The 21,327-nt window shown below is 34.5% G+C and overlaps 1 long non-coding RNA gene across 1 annotated transcript in view; it reads right to left on the bottom strand.

The window, feature by feature from the left end:
- LOC139362591 (uncharacterized) overlaps positions 1–15,241 on the bottom strand; it is a 31,949-nt gene extending 16,708 nt beyond the window's left edge. Inside the window, exon 1 of the long non-coding RNA XR_011621740.1 lies at positions 14,636–15,241. This is a non-coding gene — a long non-coding RNA (uncharacterized lncRNA). The remainder of the gene's footprint in view (positions 1–14,635) is intronic.
- Between the last annotated feature and the right edge of the window lie 6,086 nt (positions 15,242–21,327).

Genomic DNA, 21,327 nt, shown 5'->3' with positions numbered 1-21,327 from the left:
AAAAGCATATTACTTAAAATCAACCTCAACATACAAACAGAATGAAATGTAACTATCCTCAGCCTTCAGTGGAAGAACTACAGAATGTTATATGCCAGCGAAAGTGAATCCAAAGGAAAAAAAATTGCAAAGCAGGAAAAAAGAATAATTGTAGCCATTGAGAAATGCCTTTGTAATCTTAGATATTAGTTCTTATATCTATATATCTTTATATATTTTTTTCTATACATAGTTCTTATATCTATAGATAATATTTCTGGGAAGAGATTTTAAAGTGTTTTAGAACAAAGCGGCCTGTCAATGTTGGGTCAGCACAAATTCACCAGTGTGGAAGCAGCAGTGACTGAGAAATGTTGTCCTGCATATTAAGGAATGTCAAAGATTTGTGAGTTCCCTGGTGTCCTCACCAATCCCCCAAAAGAAAAAAAAAAAAATAGACCAAAAACCTTATGTCCAAACCACCAATAGCAGAGACATATGATTCCATAATTGTACATCCATTCCACTAGAAAAGAATAAGCTAACCATTGGAAAGCTATAAACTCGTGTGCTATTTGTAATTTTATTTGAAATTTCTACTAGAAAAAGGTGTAGATTATTTTCTTGCATTCCTTGTCATCCATTCCCCAAATTTATCAGAGTTTCACTTCGGTGTCACAGTCTCATCTTTCTTCAAAGGACCTATCAAAATCAGGTTTTAAAACCCACAATTACATTTGCTGAGGAAATGTGGTTGAGTCCATTGAGCTTTATGTCATAGATTGTCTCTGATGTAAGGTCCTCGAAAGAAAAACAAATCAGAAATTATTCCAGGAAAGCTTCGTGTCCCCCAGAGGAACACAGTGTTCTTACTCTATAAGCAATGACATTATTATTATTGCTTTTGTTAATCTTTTTATTTAGGCTGCCAGTAAGCTAAGATTCAAGTATGTGACTCAGCCATGGTGCCTTTGTCTCCCTCTCTGTCTCTTCAGGTGTGTAACTCCTATTACAATCTGTGCTTTGTGCCTTGTTTTGCTCTCTATGCATTCATTTTTATTCTTTCTATATAAACTCTTTAAATCATTTGAGACATGAAATTAGGGTAGTGATTAGTTCGTTTGCTTCTTAATTCATTTAACTAGAGAGTAGGAGATAATTAAAATTCTTATGTCAAAATGGAGTTTTCTTGAGGAGGAGGAGCTCAAGATGTGATTCAGCAGCCTCGGATGGTAGGACTTCGCAGGTGCCACAACCTCAGAAGCATAGTGAGTTGGTTGTTGTAGCTGCTGCTGGGTGAATCAAGTCAAGAAAACTCTAGATACAGGCAAGACCTGGAGAATCTGAGGCATCCCGTAAGTGTGGTTATATACAACATCCAAACAGTGACACATAAAATATTTTTTAATTGAAGTATATTTTATCCCCCACGAATGATTTTTCCTTCCTTTTATTTACTTAAGTTTGGCAATTCTATATCAAATTCTATTCCTGTTTTTTTCCCTCTGTCTCCCCTCCATTGTTCTTTTACAGCATCTCATACCCTGTTTGGCTTCAACACAATCACCACATCTGCAAGTACAAATATTCTGCTTCCCCACCAGATTATTGCAATAGCCCTGTAACAAGTCTCTCACCCTTAATCTCCTCCAGCTCGGCTTCACACTATATATCACTTCCAGAGCCATCTTTTAAAAAGACAAAACAAACAAACTCCAAATTATTTCCATGAAACTCTGGAGGTTTTCAGTGTCAATCCATTGAATCTAGTCAGAATTCTTCAATGTTTCGGTCAAGGCCCTCTCCCATGAGGTCGTAAATCACTTTATAACGGCATCTCCTACCACTCTTCTTCCCCCCACATACTCTTTCTGTTCCTCATATAGGGGCCTTCTTCCTGTTTCTAAAATAAATTAAATTTGCTCTTGGCCCATCCTACAGCAGATCTTTGCATATTATCTTTCTTCTCTTAGAAGATTATTCCCTCAGAGATCAGCACAGATCCATCTTTCACATTTTTTTCAGATATGTCCTTAAAATATGTTATCTGAAGGGTACCTTCCTTACCTACTCAATCTTTCCTTCCAGGCTTTAGTTTTCCACAACATTTGCCACCAACTGATAGGTTATATACTTTTGTATTTGTTTATTTTCTGGGTGCACCCATTGGAACTTTGCGTCCACGGTTCTTCATTATGCTTAATAAATTGAAGTTACTAATGCTATTGTGTCCTGGCTTATTTCTTTCTGTCCCCCTTTATACCATTTATTTTCAGGAAAATCTACATACTCTGTTTGTTCTCATTTAAATAGGCCATATGCTTTCTTACATCTATACCTTTGTCATATTTTATTTATGATTTTTGCCGAGACCAGCTCGGCTGGGGAGACCCTAACCCAGAGGCGCTGGAGGAATTAAGGACACACACACAGAAAAAGAGAGGTGTGAAGTGGGATATCAGGGGTCTCACAGCCTTCAGAGCTGAGAGCCCGGAACAGAGATTTACCCACATATTTTTTAACAGCAAACCAGTCATTAACATTGTTTCTATAGATATCAAATTAACTAAAAGTATCCCTTGAGGGAAGGGAAGGGATGGGCCGAATTAATTGCAGCAGGAACACGCCCTTAAGACACAGATCGCTCAGGCTTTTGTTTGTGGCTTAAGCGGTTTTCTGCCCTGGGCAGGCCATGTGTTCCCGGCCCTCATTCCCGTAAACCCACAACCTTCCAGCTTGGGCGATATGGCCATTATGGACATGATAAAATGCTGCAGAGATTTTATTTATGGCCAGTTTTAGGGCCAGTTTATGGCCAGACTAGGGGGCTTGCTCCCAACATGGTTTCTTCCACAGGCATAACATATAATTGAAATTATTTTAATACTTCAAGTCTCGTTTCTTTACGAAAGTTTCTCTGATTCTTTCTACCACTGTCACTATATATTTTCATAATTTTCAATAGGCATAAATCTTTTCATGACATATCATATTACTTATTATTTCATAGTGATTTCTGACCTTCCTTTATGCCATTAAGTAGATTATACATTTTGTAGTAACAATGCCAAGTATGTATTAAATTTGGTTATAATTCTTGAAGCTTCTAAGACAAATAATAGGACTAAAAGGAATCTAAAATATTTGGGCATATGTTAGAAACAATATAGTTCTTTAATTGGCAACATTATTTTAAACATACTAGGATATATTACATTGCTATTTCCATGTTAAACTGAGGATTCATCAAAGTTGACTATTTAAAATGTATAAAGCACGTATTAATTCACACTGAATCTGAGCCAGGGATTGTGAAAAAATATATATGCATACGCTCACAAATTCATAACCTTAGTGGTAGGCAGGATAATGTATCCCCCCACACCCAAAAGAAACCATGTCTAAATTCTAAATTCTAATCCGTGGAGATTTGGAATATGTTATATTACACGGCAAAATGGACTTCAGAGATACAATGAGGGTTGTAGAACTTAAAATAGAAGATTCTGGACTACTGGGGTGGGCCCAAACATGAACTCAAAAGAAGAGAATTTTCTCTAGCTGGAAGTGGTAGACATGAGGCAGAAGAAGAGGTCTGAAAGACTTAAAACATAAGAGGAACTCAAGCCACCAAGCTGGCATTGATTGAAGATGAAAGTGGTTGTGATTCAGGAAATTAAAGAAGCTTCTGGAAATGAAAAAATACCCTCCGCTGACAACTACCAAAGGCAAAGAACCCTCGGTCTGACAGCGGCATGCAACTGAAATCTTCCCACAACCTGAACATGTTTGAAAGCAGGTACGTACATATCCAGAGTCTCCAGAAAGAAAGGCAACCTTGCTGGCACCTTGATTTCTGCCTCATTAGACTCTAAGCAGAAGACACAGCAGATCTACGCTACCCCTGGACTTCTGACCTACAAAAACTGACATAACAAATCTGTGGTGCTTTAAGTTGATAATTGTGTGGTAATTTGTTATAGCAGTGACACAAAACTAGTACACCTTATAGGTTTTACATTCTAATGGAAGAGAGAAAAGCATATTACCTACTTTTTTAGGTAGCAAATAAGCAAAACACAGATAGATGTGAGTCAGTACTATGGAGAAAAAGAAAGGAAAAAAAAAGGTATAGAGAGCAATGAGTATGGGGAGTGGTCAAGTACAGAGTTCAATTAGAGCAAAGAATGGTGCAGGAGTTCGGGGAAAGCCTATGTGAATATTTTCAGGGGAGGGTTCCCAGAAAATTTGCAGCTGGTGAAAGCCTTGATATAGGAATGCAGCTGGCATATTCAAGAATCTATTCCAAGGCCACTGTGACTAAAATAACATGAGTGATGGAAAGAGTAGTGGTGTATGAGCTCCAGAAATGAAGAGGAGGCAAATCGGTTTAAAAACTTTGGTTTTGACTGTGAGTTTGAATGTAGCAGAGGGTTAAAAGAAAAGGAATGATTTCCATTTTCCGGGCTTACTGTGGACACTGGGGTCAGAATAATTGAAGGAGAAAAAGAAAAAAGGGGAGATCAGCTGTAAGGTAATTGTGTGATATAGTAAAGAGATAACAGAAGCTAGCAGCAGGCTGGAGGCAGTCAAAGAAGCAATAGGTGGTGAGATTCTGTAAAAGCCTCCCTAGTATTTATGGAGAGATGATGTATGGGGTGGGAGAGAATGGAGTCAATGATGACTCTAATATGTCTGGTCTAAGACACTGGCAAAACTGCCTTTTGATTAACTGAGAAAAGGAGCACTATGGTAAGGGAGTAATTTGTCGGGAGAAGGATTAGAAGCTGACTTTTGGACATGCCAAGTTAGCTATTATTTATTAAAATGGATATGGAATACACAATGAGATATATTACTGGTATACAATGGAGATGTCAGAGCAGCAGAGAAAACTTGAGAATCACCAATGTAGGCAGAATACATAAAGCCACTAAATGCGGTAAAACATCAATAGAGTGAGAATACATAGAAACAGGAGAGGTTGGTGGGCTGTCCCTTAGAGCAGTTGGGTGTTATGAGGACAGGATGTGAGGAAGAGCCAATACGAGAGAGCAAGAAAGATTGGCCTGAAGGGTGTGTTTCAATTCAGAAAATGATCAATTGTGCTGACTTTTTTTCTTTCATTTTCATGAGTCTTTAAAATGAATATGTATTATTCTTCACATATTTTTAAAAGTAATGCACTTATTTACTTATTACCAAAACCAAATTCAGTAGATTTTTTTTTTCTTGATTGGAAAATGTTGGGACTTCTGAAAATGGTATTTGATTGGTTTACAGAATATTAATGTATTTGAAAAAAAATCAAAGCCAGGGAAATTTACCTAAAGAGTAAACAATTCCGAATAAGGAAATTTCTCCCCTTAAAAATGACTGTGCTTCCTCAGTGACTGACAGCAAGCAGTGAGAACTTTTGTTTTCAGAACCTGAAGCCAATGCCTTCCATATGAGCCCTAGCTCCTTTTAATCCACATGAAGATTTCCAAGCAAGGGAAGAGATATCATATCATAACAACAGTATTTTGTATGTGGTTAGTGATCAATTGGTTATTCTGAAAATAGTTATTTTGATTGCTGATTTGATTGTTACCTACTTTTTTTTATGACCCCAAACCACCCTCTAATCTAACTAAGTTTGAGTTTTTCTGATCAGTGTTGTCTTCTTGAAAACATCTCATGTAAGAAATTCCATGACTCCACTTTCTCCTGGCTTCACCCCTGAATTTTTGGCTCATTCTACTTGAACTCTGTATTTTCCAATTTTATTTGTTCTCATTCTAGGTTTACTCTGAAGCATTCTATATTGCTGGTAACACTCTTGTTTTGATTTCATTGATGTTTGACAACCGCATTCACGACAACCATTTCTCTATCTTTTTTCCAAAATCACTGCCTCTTTTTCTTCTACTGCATTCTGTAAATTCTAATTTCCAATTAGCCTTATTTATATTTGTTATGATATTTGTTTTTATTGAGAATTACTCCCCAATTATCTACCTCATTTGTGCTTTATTACCTGAAGTACAGTTCACTCTTTAACTACAAATGAGACATTTTAATGGTTTAATTTCTATTGTTTTAAGCTGAACATATATACCTGATGTTATCATGTTCTGTAATATTAAAAAACATATTAAAGAAGTACTTGCTGCCATTTCTCTTTCAGTTTCTATCTTTATTACCAAAAAAATTATTACCATTATTTTATGATGATTATGATTACTGCTTTAGATGGGGATCTCAATATGTTGCCCAGGCTGGTCTCAAACTCCCAAGCTCAAGAACCTGCTCCTGCCTCCGGAGTAGCTGAGATTACAAGCAAAAACCATAGCACCTGGTTAAAAATCACTATTCCTGAAGGTATCTTTCAAGTGTATTACTTTTTTTTTTAAACACTATGGTAGCTCTAAGAATCTTATGCAATAGTATGGCTGGTCTCTTCTGTTTCCAGGCATTATTTATTTCCCCAATTATTTTCTCTTAAAAAAGCTGGATATGTTCTCAAATCATGGTTTTAATCATAAAACGTTGTTGCTGAGAGACCTGCTGTGGTTTCAGAATATTTATGTTCTTAAATGCAAATACATCTTACAGTTTTTAAATGCCCCTCACACTCTGGTTTCAAATTTTAAATCATTTCTTTTCAATAAACACTAACACTGAAGTGATAGGGATTTTTATTAAACTCCCAACATGCCATTCACACATGGATCTGGGAAGTCTAAGATCAAGGTGCCTGCGTCTGGTGTGGGCCTTCTTACTGTATCCTCACCGGGCAGTAGGTGAGGAGAAAGCAGTGGGAGAGAGAAAGACCAACTCCCTCAGTCAAGTCCCTTTTTAAGGATGCCTAATCCCATTCATGACGGAGGATCCCTCATGGTTTCCTCACTTCTTCAAGGTCTCACTTCTCTTCTTAATACCTTCACAATGGCAATACCTGAATTTTGGGGGGCAAACATTCAACCCATAGCATTGTGTCTCAGTCTTTAGGAACGGGACACATTTTTCTGAAGGTCATGTGGAGGGACTAATTAATTCCACATCAGCAGTTTTATGTCCACAAATTACTACTCTCTAATTTTAAAATATTAGAAACACTGATTTTATTTTGTGAGAGTAAAGTAAGGCATCCAAATTTATATATTATTATATTAATTTTGTTTTTCAACTTGCTGAGACTTATGCACATTTTGTTTTATTTTCTTGAAATTTAATTTAAAAGGCTTAGACTCATTTTATAAATCTCTGTGAAATAGGTTCCTCAATTTTAATACCATTATTCAGAAGGAAACTTTATTAGAAAATATTGAAATTATTTGACTAGATCAAACATTAAATAGCATAGACAAAGGTGGCCTCTTAATGATGCCTGAATGGGAATTGGTATTATCAATAGCTCCTTTAGTTAATCACTGAAGAAAAGCAGAATTGATAATTCTGCTCTTTTTATCATCTTGATACAGATAAATATCTATTTGGCATGTATAGCTGATCTGAGAAAAAGATAAATACAGAAGAGTAGAAGTTTTCTTCTTGGGAAAGATGACATTTATTCTTGCCATTTGCTGATGCTGAAAACGGATTTGATCAATCAGAGTGATTACTGTCAATGACTCCAAGTTAGTTTACATTTTATTTTCAAAGCATGTGATATTTTATACTTGGAATAGAACCCAAACTAATGTTTAGGAGTAAAAGAAATACTGAGCACCACAAAGTTATGCGAACAAAATTTTCAAAGTGATTGTCTCTTTTTGTTCTCTCTCACACACACATGCACATCTCATGTCATAATCACAAAAAGGACACAAATTATACCCATAGATGATCTCACATTTGGGATCAATATCATGCCTTGATTTTGTGTCAGATGAAGTCAGTTTTTACCTCATTAATCATAGATTGTAGAGTACTTTTTAAATAGTGTACTTTTTTTTTTCATTTAAGTGCCTCAATTTTCTAAAGCAAATCATTTGCAACATTTCAAAATCCCTATGAGAGACAGATTTAGCAATTGAGTTAATGACAGTGAGTATACAGAAATCCCTTCCTAAGTTATTCCTTTTAAGTATCTATAATAGAAATGATGTCACTATACTAGTACAGATAAAATGTGCATAGCAGATTTTAAGCAACAAAACCATGGAAGAAATTAATTAACTATCAATAGCAGAATTGCTAGATCTTAAGATATCAAAGTGTATGAATCTATCTATATAAATCTGCATCAGCATTTCTATAACTGATGCATAGAAACAGGAATAAAACACAACACAGCAACCTGTGCTAAGAGTAATGACTTTGAATAAAAATGGGTTGCAGAAAGAGTATTATCTTTTTGCAGTACTTGAAAATTTTCAAAAGTGATATTCATTCTATTCAAATGTTTTGCAATTGCTTTGAGTGACACTTACAAGGCAAAGCATGAGAAGTGAATTTATCTTTAGTTTCCATTATTTATTTTAATTTTTCCTTTTTAAATAGCCTTTCATTAATCTGCCTCTCCCTCTATCCATTGTAGAATTTCAGAATTTCAAGTTGTCCTAATAATATTTGGCCAGACATCAATGATAGTGGGGCCCTGTCCCTCACTTCTTTTATGTTTCTTGTAGCTGCTTTGATATGTAAGAAAACCTAAATGATAATTCCCAAGGCATTGTTTCTGAACTCAGGTTCTGGCTCTGTTCCTCTCTTACAGCTTTTATCTGGTGTGTACCTCAAGTGAGAAAAAATTCTGGCATTCATTATATTCTATCACTTAAATATACTTACAGTGATCATGGAGAAATCATGCTCCAATAACACTGAAGCTTGTAATTAAGTTAAAGAATAAATGTGTATTTTATTAGAGATTGGAAACGAAAACAAACAAACAAAAAAAGTTTTTACAACCCTTGCTGGATGGTCTGCAAAACAAATTCACTCTCTCTGTTTAAATAAAGTTGGATTTTACTTTCACCATCATTTTCTGGTGCAGCAGCTGAGACTTTGGGAAACTGAGTCTTCGTTCACAACTACATTTACCTTTTTACTCTGCGACCTTCGACATATTACATTTTTGCTCACTATAAGAAGTCCATTTAATACCTCATTAGGTTGTTTTGAGAAGTATTACATTTATTTAACCCTTGTTGTCATGGCATATAAAAATGGAATTGCTAAGTTGAAATAATTTTCAACACATCAATGAGTGATCTTAGTATAAAAAATTGTAGCAAATTAACATATTCAGTGAAATACTTCACATATTTTTCTTTCAGAAACTAACAACTTCAGACAATGGGGTTTTAGAAATCCTTTTATACATTTGGAACAAGCCATGAAAACCCTAGCATGTAGGAAAAAAATATAAGACATGCTACTAAACATCAAATAAAATACTCTTACATTCCTTTTGTATCAGCTACAATCCAGTCCACAAAGCTTGGTGCTGTGATGTGATTGTATTCCATAATAAACTCAAACTCTATTGAATTAACTATAATTCAATAAGTATAAGTTTGTGTAGAATATAAACTCACTAATGAACCACAGCAGAAACAGGACATTTCAAACAGGTAAAAGTGATCTACAGTAGAAAGATATCAAAATACTTGGTAGGAGTCAAAAGAAAAAAATAAGAACATGGCAACAATAAAATAGCTGACATCAAGTACTATTATTTTTTCCTCCAGGATAATATGTTCACCATGATTTTTATTTGTTTTAAAATTCTATTATTTAAACTGAAAAGAGTTGAAGTTTGCGCTTAATATATGCACAATAGCTGCCATACACATTTTGTCTTACCTACTTTTCCATATAACTTTGGCATATATAAATGCAATAACTTTGATGTGTTCTATCTTAGACATTTTTGTTCTTTTTTAGACTAGACACAGCAGAGAAACATTCAAACTAGTTTGTTATGGGAAACATTAGATTTTGCATTATAATAGTGGCTTAACAATATGATACTTCTGCCCCAATTATCATGAAATACTTTAACATACCTAGACAGACTGTAATTTATGTCAGACAAGAAGATATGTTAATATACAAAGCTTTTCATGTGTAACATAAATATATATCACATAACAGAATCAGATGGTAGCAAAAAATGCTCTAGACTACAAATGGTACCAGAAAAAACAGATATCCTCATGCAAAAGAATGAAGCGAGGTCCTTACTTCATACTCTAAACAAAAATTAATTCCAAATGAATCATAGACCTGAATATAAGAGCTAAAACTATGAAACTCTTAGAAGAAAATATGGGAGTAAAACTTTGTCACCAAAAATTAAACAAACGCAATTGACAAAAAAGTCAATTAAAATAAACTTTTATGCTGCAGAGAACATCAATAAAGTGAAAATAAACAGACCATACAGTGCAAGAAAATATTTGCAAATGATATATTTGATAGGAGACTTGAATCCAGAATATACAAGAAATATATAAAGAACAATGCAAAAAAATTTAAATGTAGTTTAAGAATGTACAAAAGACTTGAATAGGCAATGGGATTTGAATATATATCCCAAAATAAATATATGCCCAAACACAAATTCATACATGAATGTTTATAGCTATACTATTCATCATAGCCAGAAAGTTGAAAAAAAACAAATGTCCCTTAAGCAATTACTGGAAGAGACAAGAGGTAGCATACTCATGCAATAGAAAATTATCCAGCAAAAAAAGGAATGAAATACATTCTGCACCATAAAGGAACCTTGAAAACATCATGCCAAGTGAAAGAAGCCAGGCACATAAGTTTACATATTGCATCATTCTGTTTGTATAAAATGTTCATACTAGGTAATTCCATAGGAACAGAAAGTTGATTAGTGGTTTCCAGGGTCTGGGTCAAGAGAGGGGGAGAGATCAAGAATGACTCCTCATAAGTATGAGTTTTTATTTTTTAGTGTTAAGTACGTATTCTAAAATCTGATATTGATGATTGCACATTTGTGTGATATACTAAACACCACCAGGATATACATTTAAACCAGTGAATTGTATAGTATGAAAATTATATTTCAGTGAAACTGTTACTAAAAATAGTATCTAAGTCAGAGATCACCAACCCTTTAAAATAAATGACCATAAAGTAAATATTTTAGACTTTATGGGCTACGTATGGTGTCTATTACATATTTTTCTCTTCTGTTTTATTTTTTACACATCAAAACAGTCTAAAAATCATTCTTTGCTTGGTAAGCATACTAAAACAGGCTGTAGGATAGATTTGGCCTGCAGGCTGTAGTTACTCTACTCTTGATTTTTTAGACAATTGATTTTCAAACATTGTTGGGCACGAGAATCCCCAAATCACCTAATAACTTAAAAGTACAGGTGCTGGAAGCTTACCCAGATATTCTCAACTAAGATGTGAAAAGATAGCCCTTGAGGGATCTTTATTTTAACACTATTTCTATAGAGTTGTTAAACACATATACAAAAAGAGGACTAGGAAAAAATTAATCTAGTACAACTATTACATTTATTATATTTCCAAGGGCTCAATTCATTTAAGTCCTGTCCAAGATTCCTTTCTTAACTAATGATACAAGGGATGTTAGAATTATGGCCTCCTGTATGTTATCCATATCACGTAATAGAAAGTGTTTGATATTTGTATTACAATATGTCAGTATATTTAAGTGCCTTTACTATTTTCCTTATTTTTAGTGAAAACCACACTTTCCTGATTTTTTTTTTTTTTTTTTTTTTGCCATTAGCATTCTTCAAAATGGGAACTAGAGCTAGTCATATGAGGTATTGTAAATTTGTTTAGAAAATGTGAAATACTGTTTTTTCAACTGTCTACTTTCAATACCCATTAGCAAATTAGGATATTTTTGTCTTTCTTGCGGAAAAAAATCTACTTAACTTTAACACCCGGTTTTCTACATTTCTGCAACCCCCCACCCCAACTGCCCTGCCATCCAAGGGCATCTCACTTTTTAAACACTTGTTAGTGTCTAAGTCATATACTTTGAGAACTCTTTTATTAAGTTATTTTATTAGTGATTTTCTATGCTAATCTATCTGTCATTAGCAAGTATGGATGCTATTAAGACAAAAGTTGTTACTTAGTATTAATGAAAATGTGTGCTGAAAGCAAGAAGAGATTAATAGGGGAAAAGCACATTCATACATTAAAATATGAATATTAAAACTCTAAGGTCAGATCCAATTCATTTGTATCTCGATAGGAATCTATGAATTTAAGAGGAAACTAAATATTTTCTGCATCGTTGAATAAGGACAGTTTCTGCATCAAGACAATAATATGGAACTGAAATCTTAGTATATCTCATCTTATTAAAGCAAAACACAATCAGTGAAATTCTCTCAGGGATACTTCCTTATAAAGTGTGTTACTGCTTGAATACTTCCAATTTCAGATAAAAATAATAGAGAAATTATATCTAAATTTGGAACAATGCAAACCATGAAATAAACAGGACAGTGCTATGAAACTTAAACAAATAAGTAACCCTTAGGATTTTTGGAGGCCAGATTTGCATTTTCAATAACTCTAAATTAGTAAGGTACATAGTTAAAAAATGTATTTTGAAACCCAGAAAATAGAGAAATGTATCTGTCTTAATGTTATGGTGCCATTTTATTGACTTTTTCCCACATTTGTAGTATAAGAAGCTTTTTTTTTGACATTTATTAGTAAAAATGACAACTATTTCAAATCAAGTGTTTTGCCACATATAATTCACTAGAGTGTTAACTAAATATAATATAATTAATCTAAAGGTACTTTAAAAGTTAACACAACTAGCACAGTGATGCACGTCTGTAGTCTCAGATACTAGAGAGGCCAAGATGTAAGGATAACTTGAGCCCAGGAGTTTTAGGCCAACCTGGGCAAATAGTGAAACCCTGTCTCTAAAAAATAAATAAGCTACATGTAGAAATAGAAACCCTGATAACACATATTTATTTCAAGTTAGTAATCATTCATAATTATTCATTCTGTAGTAAATAATTTCACTACTGAAGTAGTGAAATGGATATCACTTATTATCAGATAGTTTAGAATGAAAAGATCCTTTTCTGTAGTTGAGGTATTGAAGACTTAGAAATTTTTATAACTTGTTGTCATACTTATTTAAGGGATTATATAGCCTACAGAAATTTTGAAGATGAAATTTTTTCTCCTTTCTTTACTAGCTATCATAGTTACCTACTGTTTCATCAAGAGTTGGAAACCCAGCATATTTATAGGAATCATATCTGACTTATTATTTATTTCCCACAGTATGTGGCATACAATTCACTCCATAAATATGATTTATATAGTTTCTTAAGAGTATGGCAAACTAACATGGACTACTGGGTTTTCCTTCATAATCTAAGTCTGCAAAATCAAAATAGAGGCAAGGACCTGAAAAAATAGTTAAAATATTGCTTATGACGTTCCCTTACCAGTTAATACAATTGGCACCAGGCTGTTGGTTGGGTGGGTCGCAAGGGCTCTGCATATTAACAGTTAATAACTCCACGATAAAATGACTTCTTTGAGGAAAATTACCGGTCAGTAGGCTACTTGTAACATATAAACAAAATTAACAAACCAAACAATAAAAGTAAAAAGCCATCATAACTTAAAGCATTCAAAGATATGTGAATAATGTAAAGCACGAAGGCATTTGTAAAGGAAAGCCAATTGAAGATACTACACGTGAGAAATATGTTATAATAAAAATACAATAGTTGAGATAAATTCCAAAATGATTTTAGCCAAACAGCATTTTCTCTAACTCTTCCTGTATTTATTAATTTAAAGTGTAGTAAAGAAATAGATTTAAAATTAAGCAACTTACTATATAATTTAGAAATCAAACTAATCGCTATGGTCTGAATGTTTGTATCACCCCAACATTCATAGCTTGAAATCCTAACCTTTAAGGTGATTGTATTAGCTAGTGGGGACTTTGGGGGATAATTTGCCTGACAGCAGAGTCCTTATGAATGTGACTGGTGTCCTTTTAAGAAGAGATCTCAGGGAGCTCTCTCACACTTTCTGACATGTGAAGACGCAGTGAAAAGATGGCTGTCTACGAACCAGGAAGTGAGCCCTCACCTTCACCCAATTTGTCAGTGCCTCCATCTTAGAATTTCCAGCCTCAAGAATTGTGAGACATATATTTATGTTGTTTATAATCCATCCAGTTTATGATATATTGTTATATAAGCCTGAATGTACTAAGACAACCTATAGTCATAAAATGCAAAATTGTGTTTGTTTATAGGTTGTAGGAAACGACTGACAAGGACGTAAGTGAATTTTCGGGTAAAAGAAATTTTCTGTATCTTAATTACATTTGTGGATACATAGGTGCACTTATTTACTTTAACTCATTTAATTAGAAACTTCAGATTTGTGTGTTTATGTGTATTTTAACTTGATTTAATACAAATTAAAAACTCAAAACAAAATAGATAAATTCATGAGGTAATTAGAGAAATGAGACAAAATTAAATACAATATATATAATTTTCAAGAGACAAGTAAATGAAAAATATGAACGTGATCTTATAAGGAATGATAAATTGTAAGAAATCATACAAGTCTACCTGGGCTTACGAAAGAGTGGGAGAATGAGACAGACGCACACTAGAAGAAAAAAATGATGAAGAATTGTTACCGGGGGTCCTTGCTCCCAGAGCTCCCAAGATGGTGGTGGGCCGCTTCCAAGATGATGGTAGGCCTCTTCAAAAACACCGCGGGCCACTTCCAAGATGGTGGCAAGCCTCGCGTTCTCTGACCTGTGTTCTTGGCCTCACAGATTCCAAGGAATGGAATCATGGGCCATACAGTGAATGTTATAACGCTATTAGAAGCTGTGGGTCATGGAAGAGAACCATGGAACCCAGTGACTAGTGTTCAGCTCCATTAGGACGAACCCAGGCACTTAGCCACGCAGGAACAAACGGCAAGACTTTAGCCCGATGGGGAGTGGCAATGGGCGCCTCCTTGGTCAGGAGCACAGTAAACACCCTGCTGGATCCGGAGGGATGGAAGTCAGCGGCGGGTCTGCAAGGGCAGCAAACGGCAGTGGTGGAGGCCAGCGAAAGTTCAGCTGGAGCGGTAACAAAACACGGACCAGAAGAGTGCAGTTCCGGGATTTAATAGAGTGAAATACAGTGAAGACAGAGCTCCCATATAAGGGGAGGGGACGCAAAGGGGGTTGGCATTGCCGGCTCCAATGCCTGGTCTTTGTACCTCCCGCTGTGCTCTCAGGCAATAGATGATTGGCTATTTCTTTACCTCTTGTTTTTGCCTAATTAGCATTTTAGTGAGCTGTCTGATTGGTCCGGTGTGGGCTAAGTTGCAATCCCCCTGTTTAAAGGTGGATGTGGTCAGCTTCCCAGCTAGGCTTCGGGATTCTTAGTCGGCCTAGGAAATTCCAGCAACTCCTGTCTCTCAGAATGTTTAAAAATTTCCATTCAAATACCTAAGAATACCTATAAATCCTGATCAGGGTAATTAAAGTAAAACATGTAAGGTAAAATTGTTGAAAACCTAAAGACTATATTGAGTTTTAGAAAGAATGTAAAGAAGAATATAAAAGTGTGAAAAAGGAAACGTTAGTTTACCTTTAATGATAAATTATACTAATATTTCAAAATCAAAAATAAAATTAGAAAAATGGAATTTTATTTTCTGTAATAAAAATGTCTAGCTAGAATTCTGTACCCAATGCAAATATATCTTAAGAATATTAGCTAGACATTTTTACCAAAGGAAAATAGAAATAATTTTCTCTTAGCAAAATCTCACTAAATAGAAATGAATTAAATAAATAAATAAAGACTTTAAGAAAAAAAATTATTTCATATGGAAGGTCAGATTGAAGAAGAAAATAATAGAAAAAATGTACAGATGACATAAATAATCATTTTTAAATGACATTAATAATGATTTTGATATTAAAAATAAATTGAAATTAAAATACACAGCAAAAAATATTATATGCATTAACAAGGGGTGAGTGGGATTAAAGTACTTTACTATTTTTGTGTTAATCAGAAAATTAGTGGGAATACTAGCAGATCCAAAGCCACTTATCCACAAATATCAAAATAAGTGAACTCTAAAAACACATATTTTTAACATTTTGTTAATGGTGGCCATTAACAAAATTAGTGCCACCTCATTTGGTGTAAAATCCTGAGCTAAACTGATATAAAGCTAATAATAATGTTTATCTACCTAATATAGTTGCATTGCTAGAGATTTCACTAGATATTAATGGATTTTAGAATTTTATATCTTACTCGAGAGGTTAGAACTGTTAGAGTTAAGCTGATGCTCACCAGTGTTGTTTTTGTTTTCCTTATGAAGCTGGATGTCTTTTCCACTTCTAGAATTGGCCATAGAGTTGGGCTCACCTTAGCAGACAAACTATGCTGGAGAAAGGAAAAAACAAAAAGCAATGATGCTTTTTAAATAATCAAAATGTTACAATTTGAGGAGCATCATCCACATGCCTAGATATCACCAGAAAATATTATCTGAATCTTGGGACTGTGCAGGAGGCTAAAGAGCAAGAAAGAGCCTTTCTAAAGGTGGAATAAAATTTCCTCCATTGTGCTCAAGGAATAAAGCAGTGGTTTCACCTACAGAGATATGCCAGTATTTATTCTGCACTGGATTAGGAGATTAGACATATAAACTAGGAAAATATCAAAGGATAACAATGATATTCTGTAGTTTTTCAGGGTTGAGCTTGCAAACATCAGATAGCCTCTCTCAATCAAAAGCCCAGGAGCCCATGCTTAAAGAACAGGAATGAAGCAGAGTATACCAAGTATTCCTCAAATTTCAGTCTAGTACTCATCCAACTCTATCCATGTTTGGAGAGAAATGATCATGCTCTCACTCTAGCTGCATAACAGAGGAATAAAAGAGCCTTTTCTAGTGAAAGAAAATATTTAAAGTCTCTGCAGTATAAAATTTAGAAGTTGCATAAAATTACTAGAAACTCAAATAGAACAAAATATGACAGAAAATTTTGAGAAAAATAATACTGTGAAAATTGTCAAGAGATTGGAGTAGCAAGAAAAAAACTGACTATAACTGTGCCAAATATGGTGAAAATATAGATAATGACTAGTGGCTAAAATAGACAAAAGAAAGAAGAATCTTTCCAGAAATTTAACAGCTTTAAAATAATCAGCCATATTATAGAATGGAAAAATACAGTATCTGGAATTAGCTAGTGTATAGAATTAACTGTAAGTGGGCACATAAAAAATATAAATTGACAGGCTAAAAATTTCCCAACCTAAAGAAGCAAGAGAAAAAATAAAAAAAAAAATTATGATGAAAGAGCATTCAAAAAGGTAATAGATGAGAAAAACAATTGATTCAGGATCAGTAAACATACTATAGAATGAATTATTTAAAAAAAAAAACCACTTAAATTTTCTCAAAGAGTTTCAGTGAGTCAAGATTTCACCACTCACTCCAGCCCGAGCAGCGAATGAGACCCTGTCAAACAAACACCAAAAAATTAATGAAAAATCAAAGTTTTGGCCAGGCGTGGTGGCTCACGCCTGTAATCCCAGCACTTTGGGAGGCCTAGGAGGGTGGATTACCTGAGGTCAGGAGTTTGAGACCAGTCTGGCCAACATGAGGAAACCCCATCTCTACTAAAAATACAAAAATTAACCAGGCGTGGTGGTACATGCCTGTAGTCCCAGCTACTCAGGAGGCTGAGGCAGGAGAATTGCTTGAACCTGGGGAGCGGAGGCTGCAGTGAGCCAAGATTGTGCCACTGCACTCCAACCTGAGTGACAGAATGAGACTCTGTCTCAAAAAAGAAGGAAGGAAGGAAGGAAGGAAGGAAGGAAGGAAGGAAGGAAGGAAGGAAGGAAGGGAGGGAGGGAGGGAGGGAGGGAGGGAGGGAGGAAGGTTTGTTTTTTGTTTTTTTTTTAAATCATAAAAATACCCAAAAGAAAAGATGTGTTTTCACCTATGGCTGACTTCTTAAGAGAAACAACGTGCAGACAAGACACGATGGAAACTGTTCTTTTTCTTTCCCCTACAACTTTTATTTTAGGTTTAGGAGGTACACGTGCAGGTTTGTTACATGGGTAAATTGTGTGTCATGTGGTTTTGTGTTTGTATTATTTCATCATCCAGCTAATGAACAGAGTACCTGATAGTAGTTTTTCATTCCTCACCCTCCTCCCACCCTCCACCCTTATGTATGGCCTAGCATCTACTGTTACCTTCTTAATGTCCCCATGTACTCAATGTTTAGCTCCCACTTATGAGGGAGAATAGATGGTATTTGGTTTTCTGTTCCTGCACTAATTTGCTCTGGATAATGACCACCAACTGCATCCAAATTGCTGAAAAGAACATGATTTTGTTCTTTTTTATTGCTGTGTATTATTTTATGGTGTATGTGTGCCAGTTTCTTTATCCAGTCCACCACTGATGGGCATCTAGATTGATTCCAGGTCTTTGTTACTGTGAATAGTGCTGCAATGAACATACTTGCACATGTGTCTTTATGGCAGAACAAATTATATTCCTTTGGGTATATATCCAGTAATTAGCTTGCTGAGTCAAATGGTAGTTCTGTTTTAATTTCTTTGAGAAATCTCCAAACTGCTTTCCACCGTGAATGAACTAACTTACCTTCCCACCAACAGCATATAAGCTTTTCATTTTCTCTACAGCCACGCCAGCATCTGTTATTTTTTGGCTTTTTAATAATAACCTTTTTGACTGGTGTGAGATGGTATCTTTGTGGTATTGATTTGCATTTATTTAATGATTAGTGATATTGAGAATTTTTTTCATATGCTTGTAGGCCACTTGTGTGTCTTCTTTTGAAAAGTGTCCATGTTCTTTTCCATGTTTAATGGGCATTTTATATTTTTTTAATGCTTAATTTTTGCTTGTTAATTTGTTTAAGTTTCTTACAGATTCTGGATATTAGACTTTATCAGATGCATAGTTTGCAAATATTTTCCCTAATTTTGTAAGTTTTTTATTTCCTTGATAGTTTCTTTTGCTGTGCAGAAGTCCCTTAGTTTAATTAGGTCCCAAGTTTGTTTATGTTGCAATTTCTTTTGGCATCTTCATCACAAAATCTTTCCCAGAATCTATGTCTAGAATGGCATTTTGTAGGTTTTCTTTAAGGTTTTGTATAAATTTAGGATTTACATTTAAGAGATAATGGAAAATATTTTTAAATATCAGGAGTGGGGGAAAAAAGGCACATTTAAAGTTGCTGCAGATATTTGAAAGATAAATGATACTTTAAAATTATATGCCAATAAATGTAATAAGCCCCTCGAATCAAAAAGAAAAACAATGCATTAGAGCACAAAAAGTGAAAAGTACAAAAATACAATAATTGATAAACTAAGTATTTATGATTATTAATATCTTAACATGTGTTACATAAAGAGAGAGCAAAATTTAAAAGACCAGCTACAAATTGAGGGAAAATATATCCAACTATTACGCCACATAAATAACTAGTAACAAAAGAAACTTATACAGTTGATAGATCGAATACCACAGGAATAAAATAAGCTAAAAATTGGAACAGTCATGTGACAAAACTGGTCACATAAATGGTTCATAAATGTATAAAAACTTTTCCAAACGTTTTAATGACCAGGGAACTGATAATTAAAACCACATTCATTAGATTATAAGGAAAAATGCAAAAGTTAAAAAAATAAAAATGGATCAGTCTAGGTTTTCGTCTAGTTTGAATTTTGGAATTCTCATCTGTTGGGAATAAAAATTGGAACTATCATTTTGGATTGTCTGGCATATTATAACCATCTAACATCTCATCACTCTGCAATTAAATTATAATACAATACATATAAATGTAAATACTATATTGAAAGACATTCAAATATGCTCATGGACATGCATTGCTTATAAAACCATAAAAAGTGAAAACGGCTCATATGACACAAAATAGAAATTACTAAAATAAAAGATATAAATGCATTGTTATATTCTAACCCTCTAAACTTTGAATAGGTGCTGAATGAATGGGATAAGAAAGCTTTTCATGTATCTTGGGGAAAAGACTTCCAAGCAGAAGGATTAAGTAAAATAAAGACACAAGTGAGTGACTACATTTAGTAAATCAGAAGATCTAGAATTGGTCACAGAACTTCAGCACAGTGTGAAGAACAAAACAGTGGAAAAGAAGGTTCACAGTGGTAGTGAGAGAGAGATATTTCACACAAATCTATGTTGCTTATTTTAAGAAGAGAATTCACTGTATAATTTTGAGCAGGAGTGTGACATTATCTGACAAGTTTTAATAGAATCATTTCAAAACAAAACTATGATAGGAGAAAGGATGTAAGTGTGTTTTCAAGGGAAATATTTCTGCAGAACTGAAGCAATCCTATTGAGTCATAACAGGGGCTTAGAACAGGATGGCCTCTTACAACAGAGAAGTTGTAAAAATAGCTGAATTATGAATATAGTTAATAAATGAATATGCAGTACAGATAACTAAGATGGTTCAATATATTTGAGATGCATGATGATTCTATTTTCTGAAACAAATTCTAGCAATATCAAGGACATAACATTTGTACATTTCTTGCACACATATTTATCCGCTCTGTATTTTCTTGGTGAGGAAAACCTCGTTCAAGAAGAGAATGAGGAGTCCCACCTCTTTCTATATTATGGCTCTTCCTTTTCTGCATGTGGCTTCCAAGTTTGACCTAGGATGGCCTCCATCCCCATCACAAGAGCAGAAAGGAATAAGGAGGACTGCAAGTAGTGTTTATTTCCAGGATAGGACTTAAAGTGATACACATCACTCCTGTACACATTCTAGTGGCTAGAATTAGTAACATGTCCTCAACTACCACGGTGGAAATTGTGGTGTATTTTCCGCAAGAGGATATTGTTTAGTCAGATGGCCAGTTTCTACCACAGCTTAGTAACTGAATGCAAGTGTAATTTACCAAGAAGAATGCCAAAGGAACTGGTTAGTGTGAGAAAAAAAAATTAGGACTTTCATTTTGAGCATGTAAAGCTTGAGAAACCTATTAGATGTCCAAGTGGACATTTTGAAAAGCCACTTGATGCATATGTCTTCAATTAAGGAAGAAAGCTAGGCAACTCATAAAATTGAGGACAAACTCATTTTGAGCATGTAAAGCTTGAGAAACCTATTAGATGTCCAAGTGGACATTTTGAAAAGCCACTTGATGCATATGTCTTCAATTAAGGAAGAAAGCTAGGCAACTCATAAAATTGAGGACAAACTAGCATCCAAATGATACTTAAAATCATCTACCCAAGGCGCATTGGAAGGGATGAAGGCTG

The sequence above is a fragment of the Macaca nemestrina genome, chromosome 4 (assembly GCF_043159975.1).
Source record: "Macaca nemestrina isolate mMacNem1 chromosome 4, mMacNem.hap1, whole genome shotgun sequence".
Classification (NCBI taxonomy): domain Eukaryota; kingdom Metazoa; phylum Chordata; class Mammalia; order Primates; family Cercopithecidae; genus Macaca; species Macaca nemestrina.
This window is presented reverse-complemented; position numbering and strand designations above follow the sequence as displayed.